The 23883-nt window shown below is 42.0% G+C and overlaps 1 long non-coding RNA gene across 3 annotated transcripts in view; it reads right to left on the bottom strand.

Annotated features, from left to right (window-relative positions):
• Positions 1-1363: 1363 nt before the first annotated feature.
• Positions 1364-23883, bottom strand: part of LOC135237023 (uncharacterized) — a 32745-nt gene continuing 10225 nt past the window's right edge. Inside the window, exons 3-4 of one of the 3 annotated variants that reach the window (XR_010324733.1) lie at positions 11341-11692; positions 1364-9985 (exon numbers count right to left, since the gene is read on the bottom strand). This is a non-coding gene — a long non-coding RNA (uncharacterized LOC135237023). Of the gene's footprint in view, positions 10120-11340; positions 17028-23883 lie in introns of those variants that run through there. The other 2 variants (XR_010324734.1, XR_010324732.1) reach the window with 2 other exon arrangements.

Here is a 23883-nt window from a genome sequence, read left to right as displayed (position 1 = left end):
CCTTGTTGATTTCAGCAGAGATAACCTTTTTTATCGCCTCCTACACAACTGCCTAATACTCAGATGACCTGGATCCTCTCACATCCTCAGGTGTTAACTGTGCAATTGATCTTTTATCAATGTTTAAAACGATCTTAGTTAACGATGTTCAGTTAACTTAGGCTCGGGGGCAAGCAAGTCAGAATTCTAAAAATGACCATGGAAATACATTCTTACGCACCCTCCTGTGAGTAACATTTCCATGAGCATGCAAGGAAACCCAAAGCTGTCCTGGAAACAAGGCCATTTTGGCTCTCTGTCTGATGCAACCCAGGCTACCAGGGGGTTTGAACACAGGCAGTAAAGTAAACCAAAGGGCGCTAGCATGGCAACAATCACTAGGGTGGGCTAGGCCTGCTCCAGAACGGGGCAGAGTGTAAACGCGACCTTCTCCCTTGCACAGGACCCAGTGAGACGCAGCCTAATCGACAAGCTTGTGGGGGAGTTTCCACTAGCTTCTTACCCTCACCCACCTCACTGGCCTGAATCGACCTTGCTGGTGCTGGCTTTGTTTAAGCAACATATTGTGTTTTCAGGACAAACAGACATGGCAGAACTTGCGTAGAGAAAAACAGGATCATTGACCTTGTTCTTGGCAAGGTGGCCCTCTCTACCTTTGCTTAAAGGTAAATTCAACAGCCTTCGAGGAAATCTCTTTTTAGAGATGAACACTATCGTAATTCAGCTGTCTCGTTGAGAGACGGGCTGAGCAGTACTTGTATATAGCTTTACAGCATCTTAAAACAGTATTATTCCTTTAATAGTTTCTAAAAGCAATAATCCTCACTCACTCACTCAGAACTCAACTGTCCTTTCAAAATTTGTTCACATTCTCCTTTTCCTTTCCTAAGTCACAAGATGTATTTTCATTTTTAATTTTAAAATAACAATGTTGTTACAAAGAAGGAAAAGCTGTCTTTATCAGTGGTGATTGATCTACATGGCAAAGAGGTAAATTTTTCCTCTGTTGTGTCATTCTCTCCATCCTTCCTCTCCTCGATCAATCTCTCTATCACTCCCTCCCCTTTCGTGCCCTGCCTCTCTCCACTCCAATCTGCTCCACACCTCATGACTTCTGCTCTCCGAAACAAAAGAAAAAAAAAAGCAACAACAAGCAGCTCCCTAAGACAGATACCTGCCCAGTCGCTGAGCAGATATCACGGGATGGTTGTCTCCGCTGTTGCGTAACCACACACAAAGCACAGAAATGCACGTGGGCCCGAGTCAAAGATTGGAAATATTATTTCTTTTTCCATATGAATTTTCCATTCAGGTACAAGCATCTCATCAATGTTGCCACATAAGTACCAGTAATGACATAAGGTTCAGGTTCAGGTTCAGGTTACTTTATTCGTACCCGTAGGTAGATTTGGTTTGCAGTAGAGTCATCCATCTTGACACGATTTAAAAACAACAGACAATAGACAAACATAATAAAATAAATAAAATAGATAAAATGAAAGTACTCAAAATTCCAATCATTACTAAAACCACTAAAACTAAAGATAAAATAAATAAAATAAATAGATAAAACCTCTATATCAATCTGCAATGTTGCTACGACTTGTTCATCTGAGTGATGGCTGCTGGAACAAAGCTATTTTTGTACCGCTTTGTTTTGCACTTTGGCAATGGCGATAATAATCCTAATCATACTAATCGTAATAATTCTTTTATGTATAATTTCATTCAAAATGTATGTTCCGCCTTCCTCTTTCAGGAACAAGATTTTGAAAAAAATTTGGAGAAATCTGCTCCACCCCCATGCTAATTAATGACCCACAATCATGCTCTGATAAGAGGTCTGGAATGATAAGCAGGTCACATCAGAGGTTGTCTCCTGACTTTTTAAAATTTGTTTCTTTCTTTGTTTTTGGTTCCGACCGGGACTGGGCTGATGGGCTGCTGAAAAAACCCATGGTCAGACCAACGGAGGGAAAGAGCGAGAGGGAAAATGAGGGGATGGAAGGAACAGAATTGGTTGCGGGTTTGGAGCTGAGGGAGACAGACAGTGCTACACACAGGCCAGACCACACGACAGCCCGAGCTCCTGCAGACAGCATACACTAGCTGCTGATGAAGTGGTATTTCTGCGCGACAAGTGAAGCTCAGAGGCTAAAATTCACAGGAAACACAAGACATAGCCAGCTACCCACTTCGCAACGGTAATCTGTAGTCTGTGCACTGTCCTGTTTCAACATAAGACACTAAAGAGAGTGCTACAAATATTACATTACATTACATTACAGGCATTTAGCAGACGCTCTTATCCAGAGCGACTTACACAACTTTTTACATAGCATTTTACATTGTATCCATTTATACAGCTGGATATATATACTGAAGCAATGCAGGTTAAGTACCTTGCTCAAGGGTACAACGGCAGTGTCCTTACCCGGGAATCGAACCCGGGACCTTTCGGTTACAAGCCCAGTTCCTTACCCACTGTGCCACACTCCGTCCTGCGGATCCGGCATTCTAAAAAAATAGTACAAAAGTCAAATGGACTCTATTAATTGAAAAGTACTGCTTCCTGATGCATCCTTCTGGAGTTGTGCCACTCGAGACCAGTCTCAGTCTCGAGTCTCAAGACTGAATGTTGAGGGTCCATCTCGGTCTTGCATGTGTTTTTACTCTTGACTTGGACTTGGACAACAAAGATTCATATTTTTTACCGAGATCAGTCTAGTCTTTAAAAAACATGAGCTGTCGTTAACAGTGCCAGAAATCTTTGGTATAACGTAGGCTAACTGTATAAATATGAGGTATATTAATCTGCTGATTTGTTGAAAATGACCTGATACTAGGTTGTGCCCAGGCTGCGTGAACCAATGACTGTTCATTTCAAATGAAAAACGTCATACACCAGCTGCTAGGCCAATAGCAACTATCAGAGTTGCCTTCTGTGCTCTAGTAATGCGCATAATCATTTTGCATTGTGATGCCTCAGGATCCATTTTTTTTCTTTTGAAATTGTTTATGACAGTACATTTTGACTTACAGTTACATTATCTAAGACACTTCCAGTCATGGTCTTGCACTGACTCCCTGACCCCCTTGGGCTAGGTCTTGAGTCTGACTCGATTAACTAGCTCTGACCTCGATGGACTAGGTCTTGAATCGGTCTCGCTTTAGGTGTTCTTGAACAGGACACTGTGATTTTTCAGATAAAATTACCCTCAGAAGTCTGGTTTTGTATTTTTACATTTTTGTGCATGAACTATTTTTTTTCCATAACTGGCAACAGTGGACATGGTAGAAAAAAAACAACATTTTTATTAAATATAATTTTTTTTGTCCACATGAATTTTCCATTAAGTTCAAGCATCTCATCAATGTTGTCAAATAAGTACTAGAAAAAAGTTTGCTAAATAATAGGTGACATACAGTAATGATGATTATAATCATAAACATACTAATGATAATAATTATTGTATGCATTACTTAATTCAACATGTATGTTCTGCCTTCCTCTTTCAGGAACAAGATTCTAAAAAGAAAATAATAAACTGGAGAAGTCTGCTTCACGCCCATGATAATTAATAACCCACAATCATGCTTTGATAAGAGGTCTGGAATAATAACAAGTCAGTATGAAGCAAGTGGTTGTCTCCTGACTTCTTTTATTTGTTTCTTTCTTTGTTTTTGGTTTCCGTAATGTGACAGAGGAGATATTAATCTGCAGGTCCACGTTTCTGTGGAAAACCCAAGCTGAATAAAATATTTGTCATGACATCGACCATAATGGGCTCCAAATTTGGTGAGGGCACAGAACAAAATTCCAGACTCTGATTACAGGCTTAATATCACACCCTCCCAGGACACCTCAGGGGCATTTTTGCATTCTACTGGTGAACACGTTAGCCACAAATCTACCGATTGATTTTGACAAAGGTGCAGTTAATTAAGCCTTATAATTGTTTGCCTACTCAACGCCATTGTCCTGCAGTTCTAGTTAATTCACTGATGCCAAAATGTCTTGGAGTATTTTGTTTTTTCTGTTTTGAACCTGCCAATGTAAGAAAGGAATTTTAGCATTATTGTATATGGGCAGAGTGCCCGGGTTCCTGTTTTGCTTCTTGATTCACACCTCAGGTGAAACTGTGAAAGTGCACACACGTGTGAGAGCAGAACAGGCTGCAACTTCAGAAGGAAGCAGTGATCGAGGCTTCTCATCTCCACTGCTGGCTGAACCTCTTAGAGCAGGGGTCCCCAATCTTAACCCTGAAGGGCCGGTGTGGGTACAGGTTTTTGTATTAGCCCAGTACTTGGATACCTGATTCTGCTTGTTAATTTGTTGAATCGGGTGTCATGTTGCTGGGCCGAAACAAAAACTTGCACCCACACCGGCCCTTTTTGGATTAGATTGAGGACCCCTGTCTTAAGAGAGTTACGAGACAATGGTTTTGGCTCGTGTGTGGTGGAGTGGTCACAGTGTACAACAATGTGAGAAAGTCTGGGCAAGAATGAATATTCGCTTGAGGAGACACGGGCAGATGAACTCTATTCTTTAAAGGTTGGAGCCCACACACTTTTGGTCTGAGTCACTGCGGATTGTGACTTGCTCGGTGTCAATCTCGTGACCATCTGTGTCATTGTGGTTTTGGAGCGTTCGGCAGGAGGCTGTAGCTGAAACGGAGCACTTTGTCGGTTGAAAGGCAGGCATCTAGCAGGGCCAGGCAGTGCAGTGCAGTCTCCACCATCTCCGGGACGTCAGGCTTGCCCTGCTGAACTTAGAGATGCTAATCTCCTGCTCATTCACTTCAAGGCTTGCCTAACAAAAGCACAAAAGTAAAATGTCCTTATTGGTGATTTTTTTTTTTTGTTCAGCTGAAGACAACTAGATCTGGGCCACACAAACACACAGACACACACATGCACACACACGCACACACACACACACACACACACACACACACACACACTCACTCACACACGCACAGAAGCCGGAATAGGAGTGGCTTAGGGCTGGAACAGAGTACATATAAATCAGACAACCACGGCAACTGTCACGATACATATCAAACGTTCTTAAACATACCAGAACATATCAGATGTTGACACCAGTTCAGGGAAACAGAGACCAAAAAGGACCATTTCACCAAAAACCTTTTACCAAGAAAGTTCACATTGTTCCTTGTAGAATAAAATGCTACAGAAATGCACAAGAAACCAGACAGTACACTACATTGAGGAAGCAGATTTCCTCAGACGTCATGCTAGAACACAGAACTACTGGCCACGTGAATGGGCTAATAACCCGACGGACTTGAGACACGCTTCCCTGGCCTGTCGTGAGTCACTTGGCAGCCACACAGGGTCCCCACAGACCCGGCTCCTCTCCGTCCTCTTCCCAGATGGTTGGACAACCTTCCCCAGTCAGTCCGGAAGGCGGATTCACTGCCTGCATTCCATCTGCCTTTTCTCTTCTCCCTTCATCTCTGGGGTATACACAGACGACAGTGCTCGCTGTATTTCTAAATGTACTTATTTCTAGCTCGGATGGAGTTGGCTTACCTTGTGAAATGTACCTTCGTTATGAGTCTGCCCAATATATAAATAGTAATTATAAGGGGTTTTTCTTGGTGCTTGGTTTTTGGCTTTCTTTTCTATGCAGACAACTTTTGCCAAGCATTTTACAAGAGTTTTTTTCATAAATTTAACCACTTAAAATGGTTTCAGTATGAGATTATGTTTAAAATTTAAAAGAATTCAATAATTAAAATTATTTCAGCACAAAGGTATGTACTATGAATGATGTTCTTTATGGTCTCATGCAAATGTGCTTACGCATGACAATGTTCACTAAGTCAAACTCCTAAATCCTTTGAGCAAACAACATTCCAAAGTGCTGACTAGTTTGGCAAAGGAGCTGAAGTTTTCTTATAGTAGGAACAAATGATACACAAATCAAGGAGCCTGCCACATTATATGACATCATAGGTTCACAATCCCTTAACTTCACCCACTATCGCGATTGTTCTGCGAGATTACAAAATATGTTCTCCAATCTACAATTATGTAACACTGACAAACCATGCAGACAAACTGAGCAGACGCCATTGTTTGAAACAGAAAAAAAAGTAGACCCCGTAACTGAAAGAAATAAGCTGTGTCTTTCACAAAGGAGTGCTAATGTGTTGCTTTCCGGGTGACAACAGGGGAGACCAGCTGAGAAAAGTCAATGTTTACAGAAGAGGAGATTTAGTGGGCCTGGATGACGTGTTTCTGAACAGCTGGCTGCTGTCACTGAGAGACCCGGTGGCCTCCTGTCATCGCCTATGACTGACAAATTCAAAATGGCTTCCGGGACAAACAGAACAGTCGCCGTATGTGCGTATCGTGTGGACTTGGACCACGGATTCAACAAGGTGCTGCCAAGAACCAGCCAAGTCAACAACTCCTTAGCTTCAGCTGTGTTCCAGGAGCAGGCTCCATTCTGGCAGGACGCTGTACATACAGTGTCCATATGACATTACCGTTTCTCACGTTGGAAAACACAAGCAAGAAGTCGCACATTCAGAAGTGAACTGTGACCCACATGTTCGGAGCAAAGTGCAGTCAGACACGGAAAATCCAGCTCAAATCAGAACAATATACCGCCTGTTAAATTGGTTCATTAAGTTCTCTTTTGTACACTTCCAGCAGTGTGACCTACAAAAACCTTGGCTTTTGTACAGAGACAGTGTAAAATCTCACCTGCTGCTTCTGCCAGTTAACTAGGGGACTGGTAAAACTCCACCGTCTCCACACGTTTTCTAATCAACAAGAAAACAGGTTGACCCAGGTTGTCTGTCGGTTGTTTTTATAAGATTAATTGATGGGTGTGTCGGGTCAACAGAGTTGCAGCCATGTCAAAATTAATTGTTTCTTCTCAGGTGACACTTCTACCCATCACACAGGAGTGTCACTTTGAAATGCGTAGTGACAGCAGGACATGATTTGGTGACTGAAAAATGTTTCTTGTTTTTATTCGATTTTTCAAAAATCTCTGATTAACTGACAGTAAGTAAGATGGCTGGCTTGATGTAAGATGGAGGCAAATGTTAAATGTTGAAAAAATGTTAAGACAATGAGGAAATGGCTTAATAAGAAATGTGGTGGTGCTTCTAAAGCAGCTAGTAGTACAATTTGATAACACTGGATATTTGTGAAGCCGATGCACAAGAAATATAATAATATAAATATGAAATATAGAATTTTAAAAATCCATAATTACCACAGCCTCAAATTATTTCATACTAATTTCAACAGTTCTGACGTAATTCTGATTTTTGTATGCATTCAACTATTTTCTTTTTAATGTCAGTGAACCTTAATTTGCCAGGAAGACCCATTTTTCTAAGGAATCCTTTTTCCCAGGGACACTTGAAAGTTTTTTTTCTTCTTTTTTTTGAATAAGACATGTCATTATTTTGTTTCTATGGTGAAGCCATCACCCCCTCAAACCATGCTGAATAACTGGAATTGGGAAACCGATTTGTCACCAGAAGGTTGTGTGTTTAGGTCCCAGGTGTGGCACTACTCTTGTACCCTTAGGCAAAATACTTCATCTCAATCCCTCAGTAAATTTCCAAATAGGTATTAATGTCATAGCAACGCTGCTATTTAATTAGGCAACATTACAGCAAAGATTTTTTTTAAATTTCTTTTATTGTTTTAAAGAAATTTACGTGCAAACTGGAGTGATAACATATTAAAGTAAACTTCCACTGACCTGGGGCCAAGTATGGCTTTGGGTAGCCCTGAATTCAGATATTCACATTTCTTCTTCCTTTTTATGAGAAAAAAAAAAATTCCAGGCCAAATTTCTGTTTCCTCAATTCTCAGGGCGACTGGCATTTCCACCTTGGCTGTCTCACATTCCCAACATCGTCCTGTCACCTGGCACCGTTTCTAGTCCCTCATCACGAGTCAGCTTAGTGTTCTATATCTTCCTTTAAAATATTATGATTAACTTTTATCGATTGATTCCTTTATTAAACCCAACAGGGAAATTTGCTTGTCACTCTAAAAAAAAAAATAGACAGCTACAAAGACACAATAATTACAACAGACCAAGCAGCACACTGTGCATACAGGACAGATTACACAGCATTGTCTACAATGCCATTTTTAAATAAACAATATAACTATTCATCTCTGCCACTGGCTTTACGGTCATTAACATACCTGACGACAGTGAGCAGGAAGACCAGTGAAAATGTTCAGTTGAGCATCTTGGCAGTACCAGACAGTCTCTGAACCCGCTCCTCAGTTCCACGACAGCTGCACACAGGGGATGGTCGCCGTGCCTCGGAATCGTGTCGGTTTTAGTCCCAATGTGTCACTCGGTGACAGTCGCCAAGGAGTCGGGTGACAGGCCAATGATGGGACCAGTTTATTTACTCTATTCCTGTCCCCTACTGTAACACCAGTGCCCCAGCAGACTACTGCATAAGAAAGAGCACTGGCTGGTATGCTTTGGGGAAAAAAGCCTAGCTAATGGTGCTTTGTTAATAATTTTTTTGCATTTGCCTTTTTTTTTCTTTCACTTCCATCATTCCCAAACTGGCCATAATGGCAGTCTTCACATTTATCAACAGAAACAGGATTTGTCCTCTCATGTCATGTATAGTCATTAATAAATGGTTGAACCTGGGGTAATGAGAATGAAGGGGGAGCCTTCGAATGAACTCCAAATGCACACCATGTACCTTCAGATACTGCTCATTAAATCTTCAGCAAGAATACAATGGTGCCTTCTAGAAACGGCAAGCCCAAGATCAGGGTTCAGAGTAACAAGATACGGAAGCATGGAGTGATATGAGTGCTCAGAAATACAGGGAAAGAGAAAGCAGGGAAGAAGAGAGAGAGAACTGAATGGTAGATGATCTTGTGAAATACTCTGGATTGTGTCTCTTAAGAACAGATATTGCTATAATTTTGACTTTTTGGTTTCGTTTACAAAGGCAGTGTGACGAGTTACTTTCATTGACTGCTAAATTACAGGACAAAATGTACACAGGACAAAAGCCTCCATTGTGTCAGTGTTTGGGAGTAGTCCTGTATTCAGACAATTTGAGCACAAAAGATTCACGGATGAGTTGGAACAACACAGCATAGACTGAATGTTATTGCGTACGAAGCGTAAGAATAGGTTCTTAGAGAGATTAAATTTACTTTGATAAGCAGAGCCACTTTCAGCTCTACTTTATTTTGCTATGAGGCCAACCACTGAGTCAGATATATTTCTAAAGGGATCTCCAGTATGAAATATTACCTTTTTTTCATGCATAGAGAGAGACAGTGTGAACATTTCTTATGCTTGAAGGGGGGAGGGTGGCAGTAAAGATCAGGCCACTGTGGCTGTGGATGTGTCTGCAGTGGGACTCATAGAGAGAGACAGTGTGAACATTTCTTATGCTTGAAGGGGGGAGGGGGGGCAGTAAAGATCAGGCCACTGTAGCTGTGGATGTGTCTGCAGTGAGACTCATAGAGAGACAGTGTGAACATCTCTTATGCTTGAAGAGGGAGGGGGGGGCAGTAAATATCAGTTCACTGTGGATGTGTCTGCAGTGGGACTCATAGAGAGACAGTGTGAACATCTCTTATGCTTGAAGAGGGAGGGGGGCAGTAAAGATCAGTTCACTGTAGATGTGTCTGCAGTGGGACACATACAGAGACATTACAAACTTTCACAATAATACGCCGGCGCAGCCCGCCGTGCGTACAGGTCCCGTTGTGTTCGCCGCACGCCGATCCCAGCTTCCGCGGTGACGAACGTCGGCTGACGTCGGTTTCGGTTCGGCCCTCTGAAGGATTGTGCGCCGGTGCGGGTAGTTTCGCGGCTTACGTCGAGATGGATTCGGGCGACACAGACGCACAGCCCGCGTCGTCAGAGCTGTGAGCAGCCAGTCGGTCTCCATTCAGTCTTCGCCCCGTGTACCGCCAAGCGGGCAGTACTCTGACAAAGTGTAGCACAGTGGGTAAGGAACTGGGCTTGTAACCGAAAGGTCGCAGATTCGATTCCCGGGTAGGACACTGCCGTTGTACCCTTGAGCAAGGTACTTAACCGAAATTGCTTCAGTATATATCCAGCTGTTTAAATGGATACAATGTAAAAGAAGTTGTGTAAGTCGCTCCGGATAAGGGCGTCTGCTAAATGCCTGTAATGTAATGTAATGAACTCTCACTGAACGGAAGGACTGAGCTACTTACACAGCTGGTGTCAGTATGCAGCAGGGAGACTGCTAGCGCTAGCCGCCAATACGCAACAACAAGCGCGGAATAAACTCTTGACTCAGTCTCCTCTACCATGACTGGCACTGTGGTCAATTATGCACAGTCACCGTCAGCATTGTTATGCGATAAATTGGGAACCTCACAATGCATGACTGAAATGCACACACACACACAGGGATTTCCTGAACATAAGTTATTTGTCATGTGTGTATCTGTTCTTTTTTCTTCCTCAATAAATTTCTTCCCTGACTCATTCTTTTCCAATGCCACTCCCACTTTCCGTCCTAACTTTCTCAACCTCCGCACAACGATTTAAAAAAATGTCAACCATTATAAAACAATAAAACAATCATAATACATCGGATTAATCCATGAAACACTATATCTCTAGTTCATACACATTGATTTCGATAATGAATTGGGGATTTTAACAGATGCTGACTGATTCCACTTATCCTGACTTCCATTTTTATCATCTTAATTTTTTTATGATTATTCTATTGCAACAATGTTACACATTTTCATATCTATGTTTAAAGATGAAAGGATTCTGCCAAATATGATGTCAGCTGAAAATAGATTGGCAATTGAGAAGATTACTTTTCTCTTGCACATAGGGGCCACTGGTTTGTGTGTGATTTGTGTTTGTGTTGGTGTCACACAATACTCTCAAATTCTCAGAAACAGAAAAAAAGTTTCTTCTCATTACTTACAAATACAGAACTCAGATTTTAGTTACATTTTAGATTTTAGTTTAAACAAACTTGGGCAGCTGTTGAATTACACAACATTTACTGTGTGTGGTACTAGATGGGAATATTCAATGTCAGTTAAAAAATGTAATTGAGAAGAAATACTTTTTTTTTTTAATTGATAGACAAGTATTTTGTGTGGCACCATCCAGTCAAAATATATCAAAGGCACCAGAATTTGTGTTAAGCTTTAATATTTTAAAAGTTTTAATAATGTTTTTGAGCAGTAAGACAGGATAATTATAGATTTTTTTTTTACTTTATTTGTCATGGTGATGTGGTCTTCAGTTTACAAATGAGTGTACAAAAAATGCGGTGCTCCTACCTTATACTGATTCCTCATCTGAAACACATCATTTGAAATCCAAAGGAAATGGTTCCATTGAACTTTATCTGAAATTCATCTATGGCTTGGCCAGAAAGAGGAATGCTTGAATTGACTTGAATAGAATTGATGACGACAGGAAACGGGAATAACACACTGGCAGCCGGCTGAGGTGGATTTGTGCAAAACCACACAGGCCCAGGGTTGTACATTTACCTCCAAAATCAAACATTACAGGTTTCGTAGGCTGTGACCAAATATGGTGACAGAGCCGCCATGCGTTCTATTTTTCTCCATTCCAGTCCAGAAGGGTAAACAATCCCATCTCGACCGATATGTCGGTGGCACGGAGCTGAAAAAGAACAAAAAGACGTCATTTCTGGGAATTGAGAGTCAGTATTTGCTAAATAAACAGGACCTCTTGTTGACAACATTCAATCCCTCATCCAGAAGCACAGCCCTGTCGGCGTTACACTGCGGAGAACACGTACTTCAAAAGCACGCCAGGTTATTCTATGATATAACTGAACGAAATTAATATTTATAAAAACATCCCATTAAAAATATTTTCCAGTGGCAGGCAAGTCTCTGTCTCTCACAGAAAAATGACAAGTGCTACTCAGAATTTTTAGACAGCAGTGGCAGCGATTGGGCGTTGAAAATGTAAATTGTGGTCCTATGGAGAGCAGGCATTTATTCATCTAAAGCAAAAAAAGGCCCTACTTGGTTTAAAATGTGTTACTTTCCTTCATGTTCACAGACCGCTGTTAGCTATGAAGTACAGACATCGAGGTAATGCCGTTTAGTCAGACCTTGAAATCCCATCACAAAGTCTTCAATCACAATACATTATTTTCATGTTTAAGTAATATGCTTTGCATATTACATATGGTTCAACTGAATATATGAAAAATGGTAGTACTGCCACTCTTTGGTGCCACGGCAGTTGAAAACATATGTAAACATATGTGTAGACAATGAGTAGAATTCAGGGAGAGAAATCTACCAGAGTGCATTGCCTTCCCCACTTCTGGATTAATATTCAATACTTGCCTTTCTTTTCCAGAAATATCAAATGGATTAATCTCCAGTAAGATCCTATCCACACGCTAAATGCTACCTAAGGAGCCATTTAAGACTCTGTTTTCTGAGAAATTTTTTTCATTTCAGAACAGTGTCACTCTAGGAAGCATCCAGCTTTAAAGAAACATTTTCTTTGTTAGAGTTTAAATTTGACACCAATCTTATCCTTCGATCTTTTTTCCAAGGAGTGAAAATTCCAACAGTGCCAGTTTAATCACATACGTTTTGATTTGCACAGATGAGTCCTTTGGTGAAAAAATAAAATAATAAAAAATAACATACGGTCCATATTTCTATGGGCAGGGCATGAAGATTGTGGCATGAGTACTGGAAAACACGACACAAAATAGCATATATGCTTTTTTATTTCATGAGAACTACACCGTAAATCAATCAGATTATCAGATTTAAATGTCATATGGTCGCACACAAATCTTGCAAAGCATTGTAACAGCATTCATATACAGGTAATGTAGTTCAATGTATCTTATCTTCGTTCATAGAAAACTTCACTCATAGACACTAGCTTTGACTAGTACATTTTGCTGTACATTACTGCACTACTGCTAATTGTGGCACCCTATTTTGCTTTAACAAGGACCTGACATGTGAATCAGTTTGTTCACAAGGAAATTTTGAGACAACATGGGTTGTCTGTAAAACTGTCTAATATTATTGGACATAACCCTCTCGAAAAAGTATGAGTAGCCTACTTTCTTTACACCGCTTTAACATCATAATAATATAACGTAAACAAAAATGGTGCAGCATACATGTACTATTTGACTGAGAAGAATGGCGATTAGAGGAACATATCTCCCTGGTGATCACATCTAATAATCTAATTATATAATCTCATTAGGTTATGTGTTGTACTGGTAGGGGTTCCCATGGCAACTTTGCCACTTGTCTGTCAGCAACGCAGCATAGGCTGTTGAAAAGGTGAACTGTTGACTCGCCGCATAGGCTGACCTACTTCAGCCACGCAGACCTGTTTGAGCCGCTCTCCGAGATAACATCGCGTCCAAACTGACTTTCATGCAAAACGGGCCTTTTTTGCCAGTCAAAAGGGATAAGCAAAGCATGTGACTACGGAGGCTAACACCTCCTAATGACGTTTTTGTGATGCCACATTTAAATACAGTATCATGCCAGAACTTAATTATAGTAACTGGGCCTCATCACCTAGTTTGGAAATTACCTTGCATAAATATCTGTGGTGTTTTTGCAGGGGTGTAATTTGGTTCTGCAATGTTCTCAGCTCCAACTGTGGACAAGATATCATTATTTGCCCATGCACTGGCCTTGAAGATCAACTCTAAAGCATTTATTTGATAAAACATCTAGGTTTTGAGTAATAAAGCTGGCTCATCAAATAACTGTTAATTATGAGGTGATGCAACCAAAAGGCCTGCCATTTTCTGGAGGTTCAATGACATATCATGATATCATTTGCTTATTAGATTTAAAACTATGTTGACAAAATTTTTCCTCTCCCATGTGAAATGTCTTCTTGTAAATACAGCATTTGAAAAGAAAGAAGAGAGACTACTGATATAATGTTGGGGAAATCGAGAATGGTCATCCCATTTTCCCGCACGGGCCCATCTGTTTTATGGGATGGCCTCTGGGTCCTGCTCTCGGCCTGCCACTAACCACGCCCAGCTCTGTCTCCCTGACAACCCGAAATGGATCCCAGATGAGGAGAAAGTATGAATAAACCGTAGGAAAGCTCACGTTGCATTCCTCCAAGAAAGGAACATTCCAGAAAATACTGAGTAGGAATGTATTCATTTTTTTCTCATTTCTGCTCATTTTTCATCAGCTATTCCATTCTTAATATAATATCGATGTATACTGCGTGGCAAATACAGGAAGGCACACTATCAATAAAACAAATTAAAATACAAATTACACTGCATCCACAATAATGTTACAAATACTTGTGAATGACACAGCACTGTTACCATAATATACTGATTCAGCTTTTTTCGTTTTCAATAGAAGTTCAACTTGATAGCACGCTCAGTACTATTAATGTATACATTCAAAAGTGTTATTTTTATGCCATGACTTCCCCACAGTTGACAGTCGCATGTGTGTTTTCATTTCACATTAAGCATATTAAGCTTTCCAAACAAAATAGGGTGAAAGAAGAACTACAGAGCATCCATCTTTCATTCAAAGCACAGGGAAGATTCCAGAAATTTGCAAAAAGCTTTGGTTATCTGAAAGCCTTGGCAGTGGGCAGTAGGAAAGGACACCCGTAGAGGCTTCACAGGTGCGCACTTTTCAATTTTATGGTGGTTTGAAGTCCCATGACAACTTTCCCCTTCCCCAGGAAGGGACTTTTTTTAATAATGTGGCCCAGAATGCAGAAACCCGCAGGACAGAAGGAGGATTCTGAGTCAGCCGGAGACCAAAGTCATCTGGCGATAATGTGACCTACATTACAGGCATTCCTGTGATTTAAGGCATCGGGGGTGAGTCACCGTTAGGCACACTGATTCAGACCAGACTGACTAATCCGTTAAAGCAAGAGGGGCGCAACTGGTCCCCCGTCAGAGGCGGCCAAAATATCCTCGCAGAAAAAGCACCATTAGCCTTGCAAACCACGCCGAGTAAACAACAGAAAAAAAGGGGAAGATTTCTTCAGTCATGTGCTGCACACTCCAGCCGCAACCACCATGGCAATTAACCACTTATAAATCTCTTAGAGCTAATGATCACACTGTTCTTTCTTTTTATGTCTTTGTTTTCCATTGTGAGAATGACTTTAGGGTTGTTATAGTAGCTGCTCCAGGGTTTCATAATCGTGAGCTGTTTGAATCTGATTTGTATTATGGCTCCAGGTTAGCATAAGTTAACTGGCATTTACTGCTTTGCTAACGTCGCCTTACACTAGCTGGTCTGTTAATGTCCTCAGCCAGATCTAGCACTGTTGCTCACAATCATGGTAATGTAAATCGCTGTGGATAAGCACCTTGGCTAAAATAATGAAATGAAAATGTAACCTGTTTTGGCAACAGGGGAAATGACAACAATAATTTCCTTTTGGGCAAAAATTTAAGACAAATGTCGATTGAATACCAGTTGATTGAAGTCAGATCTTGATATTCCAAGGGTTCAATGATGGTTCAATGATCTTGATTTGAAGCCAGCCACCAAAAATTGTGTGTGCTTCTTGATAAAAGATCATCTTTAAATTTATTTTTAAAATGATCTTATTTTATTAAAGATGGTCTCAGAATTTCATTTTAAAAATAGTAATGACTTCATTTAAGGACTAAATAAGCTTTTTACTCGAAATTCAAGCATTCATTTTCTTCTTTGCAAACACATTCTTTGAGGTTTTAACAATCACTGAAATCAACTCTCCAAACTGTGTTAATACTCTTTATTCTGCATAATAACATGCAAATACACTCAAATAAAACAGCTATCATTATTTTTCAGCTATCATTATTTTTCTGAATCACCTCTCGCATACAAACACTCAAACATCCAGGACGGTTATGGGAATATTATTAAAGTCTATAGCAAAGCACCCAGTATTCACAAGTGACACAACGGTGTGAGTACTACATGCTGTAAAACTTATCAGAAGCGATTGCCAAGTTTATCAGAAGAGATTGATGAATTATTTTCTTGTTTTCTTTAAAGGAGAGTTCAGGGTCATCCTCCAATCTCTATGTTATATTTGTTTTGCTTTATTCAGACAGAGGAGAGACCACAGCAAAGAAAGTTCCTTGGCGGGGATTGTAACCCCCATCCACGTACGGGAATCGCACATGACTAAGAGTCAGTTGTCCTATGGACTGCGCCCGATGTTCTTTCAAGTAACCTTTTCCAGAAACGCCAGAAGCCAGTGAGTGTTTTTCTCAGAGGGAACGCAATTTGCCAGGACAATAAACGCCGTGACAAAAATTACCCGTTTCGTAGGCACGTTGCATCACAGAAAAACGCCAGTATGCAGGCCTACGGGAACTATGTCGTACGTCAATCGTGGCAAGCCTGCACAAGCAGACACTCTCCCTCCAGGGTCTGAGCTCTCCACGTCTCTTTTGCGTCTGAACCTTCTCAGGAAGAATTTAAGCCCTGCCACAAATAATACTGAGGTGTTAATATTTTAATCTGCACTCACAAGAGGAACATGCTGATTTAACACGCGAATGGCTCAACCTAGCCTTGAATTTGACATTTGTTACTGGAGATTGATTTAGAGGATTAGACTGGATTTGGGTGCTCCATTAGGGTATCGCAAAATGACGCACAAGTTCCATTGCATTTAATACATTCAGCAAACACAGAGTAATGGACACACGCATACACTGGTGCTGATTCACACACTGACTACATGTACTGGTCCACCAAACTGGTGTACTCCCAGAAACTCTGTCCTTGCCACATCGAGTCCACTTTAAGATGTTGTGTCTTCTGGTATTTTATTTTTATTGTTTCGTATGAACCTTTTATTTAGACAGGGTGGGTTGACTGAGCACGCACACTCTTTTGCAGCAACGCCCTCTTAACACCCCTCCCAAGTAGCCCAACCTGCACGTCGTTGGCTCAGAGTACTAGCACGGGACGGCCTCATGCAGATCCAGATGGTCTCTCCCACGGGGTTGTCCCCCCACCCCCCCTCCCCTCCCCTCCCCTCCCCTCCCCTCCCCTCCCATTATTGAATGTTTCCACATTTTAGTTTGCGCAACCGTGCTGTACATTTCTGAACACAATGTCCAAACAGCCCTCTGTGAAATATTCCAGAAGTTCCAGAAAAGGCCTCTTCGTGACTGACAAGACTGCAGCAAAGCACTGTTCTTAGAAGCAGAAAAAAAAAAAAAAATATATATATATATATATATATACATATGTATAGCTATTTTTTACCGAACTGCCATTTACTATGCCAAGGAGGAGGGGCCTCCCTCAGAGCTGCGTTTCCATGACGCTGTCTGGCCATTCCCAGCTTACTTCCCAAAATTCCGGGCTAATGAGCAGAGAGCCCGTGCACCAGAGCGGCGTTCCTCTCGCGGAGTTTTCACCGTGCAAGCCAAGCCGCAGGGGGGTGTTTCCATGGCAGTGCACTGAAGTGGGAGTGGAGAAGCAGAATCTGCAGAGGCTACGCTCAGCATCCATATATTGGCACAGAGGCCTTCTGAATTCAGAAGTTGCCAACCCAGTCCTGGAGAGCCACAGCGACTGCTGGATTGTGTGGTTTATCATTATTCAATTTATGAAATATAGCAGTCGATTGCACGGTTCAGTCATCTCACCTGGTTCCCCGGGTCTAAATTTGTTGTTGATTTTAGGGGAAAGACACAAGCCCCAGAACTGGCCAGGCCTGTGATTACTGACTTTATCAAGCCATGTCATTAGTTTAAATGTTCTCATCTTGGGGGCTTATCTTACCTCGATACACATTCAACCATTTCAGTGTTAGGTCTGTTTCACTAAGATACCTCTAGGTACTTTTTGTGAAATTCTGAGGTATATGCCTTTGTTCCATGTTTTGGTTTGTCCTTAAAGTTGACCTACAAATGTAAGCACGTGCTTCTTCTCCTCTTGTACACACAGTCCATCAACCTGTAACCAACAAATTTAATATGCAAAAAAGGAAAAAAAAAAAAACTGGCACTAGAACATGGCAAAAAAAAAAAAAGTAGGGTAGTAAAGGTAGTAAATCCAACAATTCTTTTTTTGTGTACGGTAGGATATTATAATGAATTGAACCCACCATATACTGAAATAGCTATTACAGAAACTAGTTTATTAGTATATTCAAATGGCCAAACTGACACCACTAATAAATTATTCGACCAATCGACATTATGCATGTTAAAAATATATATATAATTCCAATAGGTCTATAATTAGAGGGATTAGAGTTTAGCAGCCTATTTTCCTCCCAAAATGGTGATCATTTCATAAAACGTCACCCACTGGCACTGAAACACTGATATGACATTAGATACGGTATTTTAACATGTTTCTGTCTCAATAGCTATGTTACCCCATCGATAACAAACTTGCTAACTCGTACAATAAGGGTGTATGCTTGACAAACATGGTACAATGTTAAGCCAATTTAAGCAAAATATTACAGACTTTACAAAAGAAAAGTAACCACTTCAAGCTTGCTTTTGATGTGTTCATCGACACACCCCCTTCATTTGCCATATAGGAGCTTCCATTAAAGACCAAATGGCAAGAGAAATTATTTAAAAATTAGCCATACATTTTGGCAGAATCCTGTGGTGAATTCTGAGCTTTGTCTGATTAATTAAAATGTCTGTAAATGCCTCAGTGAAATGTACAGAAATCTTAACATGTGCACACACCCTGTTTAGATACTTGTGTGGTCACCTGATTGAATTTGGTTTCCCCTTTACTCAAACATTCCCAAAAGAATAAATGCTCATTTTCAGATACTCTCAATGTTTCGGTTTACTGTGGTTTTTGAAGAGGTCTCAATTTTCTGCTGCTGTTATTTAAAACCTACAAAAATTTATTTAGGTTTTCTCTTCAGAAGTATGACGTAAAAAGCATACTTTTTTTCTACTTTAAGCTTGAAAGTACAGTCAAATTTTGGGAATACAGCTTCAGTGGTCGGGAATAATTAAGAGTAAAACTGATTGGTTAAAGAAACACTTGCTAATACCGTTAAAGTAGCTAGTACTGCTAGCTGGCTAGTACTGTTCAATGTCATCTGTTGTTCATTACAATTTGTCTGTATTATTAAAAATTCGAAAGCACACACTGCATTGATTAAGTGTTCTGTCTGTCTTGGATTGAGCTGGTCAGGCCAAAGCCTGCCCTGGTTTGACTCAGAAGGCCTGGCGCTGCTAACGACAAAAAGGCAGAAGGTCCGGGCGTAAAACTGGAGCCCGAACGCCTGTTTTCGATTAGCTTATATTCGGAATGGAATGTACCCTCATTGGACCTCTGTACGACGAAGCTCCACTGTGTTCCCCCGGGACCGAGCCTTCCTGCTGATTCTTAACGTTTTGGTCCCAAACACCACAACACGTTTGTTCCATGTGCGCCGTGCGGCCTTCTCGATAATGACTCAGCAGTCTATAAATACACGCCAGGACTATTCCCGTATGTAGCTAATTAATCCCACCTTTGCAGGGTTCGGCAGCTTTCCACAAAGCGGATGTTTTTTTTTAATGTTTTTTTTTTTTTTTCATTTTTTCCATTTCACTGTCAGATGAACTGCCTGGGCGGAGAGCTCTTGGCGGCACAACCAAGACATCTGAGAGGAGAACGAGGGCGAGGTATGAAGCGGCCCGTTCGTAACGTCTGGCTCCGGACGCGCTCGCTCGGCCTTTTCGAAAGATTTCCTCCGGAAACGACCCGCGATAGCTTCCCGCCGCGCGGGCAGCGGGCGGCGCACAATCCGCAGCTTGTGTTGCGCGTTAGCGGCGCGGCTCGGAGGCTACGCCGCTTAACCCCGCCGAAGCGGTACATCCGAGCCGGATTTGACGCGGCGACGAAAACGGAACCGGGTGCCCTTTGAAGCGAAGCTTTGAGACCCGGCCGCTCTCTCGCACCCGGGTTTAGCTGCTCACGCTAACACCGTTTTGAATCCATCTGTTTGACATTATTTTTTTGGGGGGGGGAGGGGGTGCAGGCAGAGAGAGTGCGGTCATGTTTTTGTTGTTGATGTCGTTTCTTTTTTTCCCCCCCGCTCAATCGCGTATTTATCCTCGATGTTTCCTAATCACTTTTGAAATGTGCTGGCATAGGAGAGGAGAGGTCTGAACATGCACAGAGGCAGAGTCATTGCACCCGTGTACTGCTGCGGGGTCATCAAAACAGGCACACAAATCAAACGCGCAAGCACCACGGGTGCCGATCGCTCCCGCACAAATTTCCGTTCACGTTTCGCAAAAAATAGCGCAACGCTGTGTCACCGCTACGGTCGTTATCAGGGATACTGACACAAATTCGCTGCACTTCCAGCAGAAATAGCCTCAATCCCGTCCTTACGTATCGCCGTAGCCTCGCACACGAATTCTCAGAGTTCGCTTTGAAACATTTGAAGGGTCGGGAGGACAGTGAAGGGCTCTGTCGGGACAGAGAGAATGCGCACATTCACCGTTAATGCTTACCGCTGTACTTCTGTCTGCGGTGTGTGTCAATAGGGAGAGGGTGGGAAATACAGTACGTACGTGAGAGAGCCTTTCCAGCTGCCTCCCGAACAGACAGAAACCCCTTTGCAGGACCGAGGGACCGTGCAAACAAGTTCAAAACAGACGGGGGGGGGGAGAGGAAAATTACAGGGCTCGGAAGCCGCAGAAGCCACGGATTCTGGGACGGCTGTAAGGTCGACCCGCGTTCCTGCTCGGGGCAGAGCTTCCTTTCCCTTCGTAACCAGTTCGAGATTTGAGATATGACCGCTTGTCACAAATGCAATTCTTCTGCAGTGTATCAGCACAGCTGTAGGAAAACACTTTCTCATCTGTAAGCATTAGTCATAATAACAGATATAAAAAGGGTAGCTGAATCAGACCCGTGAGGATACCCACATACAGTATTTGGAAATTCACAGACGATATGTTCAGTTTTAGTTTTTGTACCTGAAGCTAACCAATGATACTCAGAAGGTATCTGAAATTCAAAAGCTGAGGTTAGTGGAAGAAGTAAGTAATGGAAAGTGAAACAACAGTAATTTGTTGCACACAATAAAACACATTTTAATGCATTTCTCATCTCGCATTTATGAAAGCACTTCATTGTGTACTGTTAATTTATAAAGTCTGTTTATGCTGAAATGTTGTTTCCAGTAAAAATGTTTCATTGCTTTTCTGTTACTAATTGTTCCATATTAATTGGCTTAATTAACTTTTTTTCTGCCGCTGGCCGTTGGTTTTGGTGCTGATCGTGTACTTTTGCGGTGTTTGCCCATCCATGTTCATCAACAATGTTTTAAAATTTCATCCATCTCCAAATATAAGGGCACAAACTGATTTCTTTTTCGGCCTATTATTTGTTTTAAATACTGCAGGTGGTAGATCATGCCTCAGAGAGTGGACAGGCTTTTGTACGCTTCGCATTTTCAGACAGATAGAAATCAGAGACGGTAACAGACAGACAAGGGACCGTCCAAACAGGTGGGTATGGCTCTATTGACTGCGTCACACATTTTGTTGAGATAAATAAGATAAGGTAAATTTGCTAGCTAGAGTTACAAAGCCATAAATCAAGGCTAGTTGTTATACAAGTTCCAGTTAATGCTAACTATGCTAACTAACTCTGCAAGGGGTTGTTTAAATTTCATTAGAGAAAAGAAGAACATTCAGTTCAGGTGCTCAAATTTTATTCCAGTTTAGCATGATGCAAGCTAATGGAGGGCAATGTAATGTTACAGCAGCTGCTACCACCAGAATATTGGACGATTAAAGGTCAGTAGCTCACATCACTGCTGATGTGGTAAGATTCCTCATAAAATGGAAGAAAAATCTCATGGTAATTTTTATGAATGGAAGTACTTCAGAATACAGAGATTTTCCCACAGACAAAGGATCAAGTGTAACACGATCCACCATGTTCATTTATAGTTAGTTCAACGTCTTAATTTGGCCAAAGCAAATGTGGCTACAGGAAGCTAGCAGACGTGTTAACTGAGACGAAGACGGATTTATTCAACCGGTGAAGTCCTGCCTTTGCTGTAAGACTGGGATAGACCCGAGGCAGGGTTCAGGTGACCGGCCCCAGCCCCAGAGCTGGCGGAGTTATCAGACAGGCCGGGAATGCCGTCGAGCGGGATCCAGGGCAGATAACATCCTAACACCAATGAGGTCGAGAGGCCGTTGTGACGCACGGCGTGTTCCCACACCCACTCTCCCCTCTCCCCTTCTCCCCTCCTTCATTTCCCTTCCCTCTTTCTCTTTCTCTCTCTTTTTCATGTCACCGTCGGCCCTTCCGGGAAAAGAACAAGCCCCTCTTTTGCAACCCCGAACGCCTGTTTATCTAGCGCACAAAGTTCTTCTCTGGCAGTGCGTCGTCCCACTCTGTCCTACTTTCAAAACTCACAAAAACCTTAACCCCCCCCCCACCCAAAAAAAAAATGGGGTTCCTTTCCTTAACTTCCAGCTGCAGACAGGAAACAGTGAAGAAAAAAAAGAGAGAAAAAGAGATTGAATAATTTAATTAATTAATTAATTAATTAATTAACAAATTAAATAATTAAATAATGAATGAATGAATTAATTAATTAATTAATTAATTAATTAAATAATTCATTAATTCATTAATTACATCATCCTTGTTTCTCAATTTCGTTTGGAGCCAAGAGGAAAACAAAAACAAACAAAAAGAACTCGACCATTGCCCAACAGCTCGTCCGTCCCGTATGGCAGGGTACAGGACATCTCCCCGTCAAAGCTGGCCTCCCCGGCCCTGCCCCGTCCCGTCCCATCCCATCCCATCCCGTCCTGCACTGACGGCCCCCAGCCCACCCTGCTGGCCCCCGGCCCATGCGCACGCGGCCCGGACTGCACCCCCCCCCGCCCAGTAGGGAGTGTCGTGGAGAGGAAGCTGTCAGGGAGCTAAATTTAAAGAGGCGAGTTCAAGTGAGCGGCGCCCGTGCTGGAAAAAAAGAAAACAACAAGCGAGCGCTTGTTGGGTTTGGGTGAGACGTACCAACTCAGCCCAACTCCAGGGCACGGGGGTGACACCAGCACCATGACTTTTATTTATCAATTGTTTTTTTTATTGTACCATAAGACCCACATTCAAGACATTTTTAGAAGAGACAAAAAATAAAATAAAACAAATTTGCTCTGTCCTACTTTCAAAACTTACAAAAACCTTAACCCCCCCCCCACCCAAAAAAAAAAATGGGGTTCCTTTCCTTAACTTCCAGCTGCAGACAGGAAACAGTGAAGAAAAAAAAGAGAGAAAAAGAGATTAAATAATTTAATTAATGAATGAATGAATGAATTAACGAATTAAATAATTAAATAATGAATGAATGAATTAATTAATTAATTAATTAAATAATTCATTAATTCATTAATTACATCATCCTTGTTTCTCAATTTCGTTTGGAGCCAAGAGGAAAACAAAAACAAACAAAAAGAACTCCACCATTGCCCAACAGCTCGTCCGTCCCGTATGGCAGGGTACAGGACATCTCCCCGTCAAAGCTGGCCTCCCCGGCCCTGTCCCGTCCCGTCCCATCCCGTCCCGTCCTGCACTGACGGCCCCCAGCCCACCCTGCTGGCCCCCGGCCCATGCGCACGCGGCCGGACTGCACCCCCCCCCCCCCCCCCCGCCCAGTAGGGAGTGTCGTGGAGAGGAAGCTGTCAGGGAGCTAAATTTAAAGAGGCGAGTTCAAGTGAGCGGCGCCCGTGCTGGAAAAAAAGAAAACAACAAGCGAGCGCTTGTTGGGTTTGGGTGAGACGTACCAACTCAGCCCAACTCCAGGGCACGGGGGTGACACCAGCACCA

Source organism: Anguilla rostrata, chromosome 12 (genome assembly GCF_018555375.3).
Source record: "Anguilla rostrata isolate EN2019 chromosome 12, ASM1855537v3, whole genome shotgun sequence".
In the NCBI taxonomy this organism is placed as follows: domain Eukaryota; kingdom Metazoa; phylum Chordata; class Actinopteri; order Anguilliformes; family Anguillidae; genus Anguilla; species Anguilla rostrata.
Note: the sequence above shows the minus strand (reverse complement) of the source record. Positions and strands in the feature narration are given on the sequence as shown.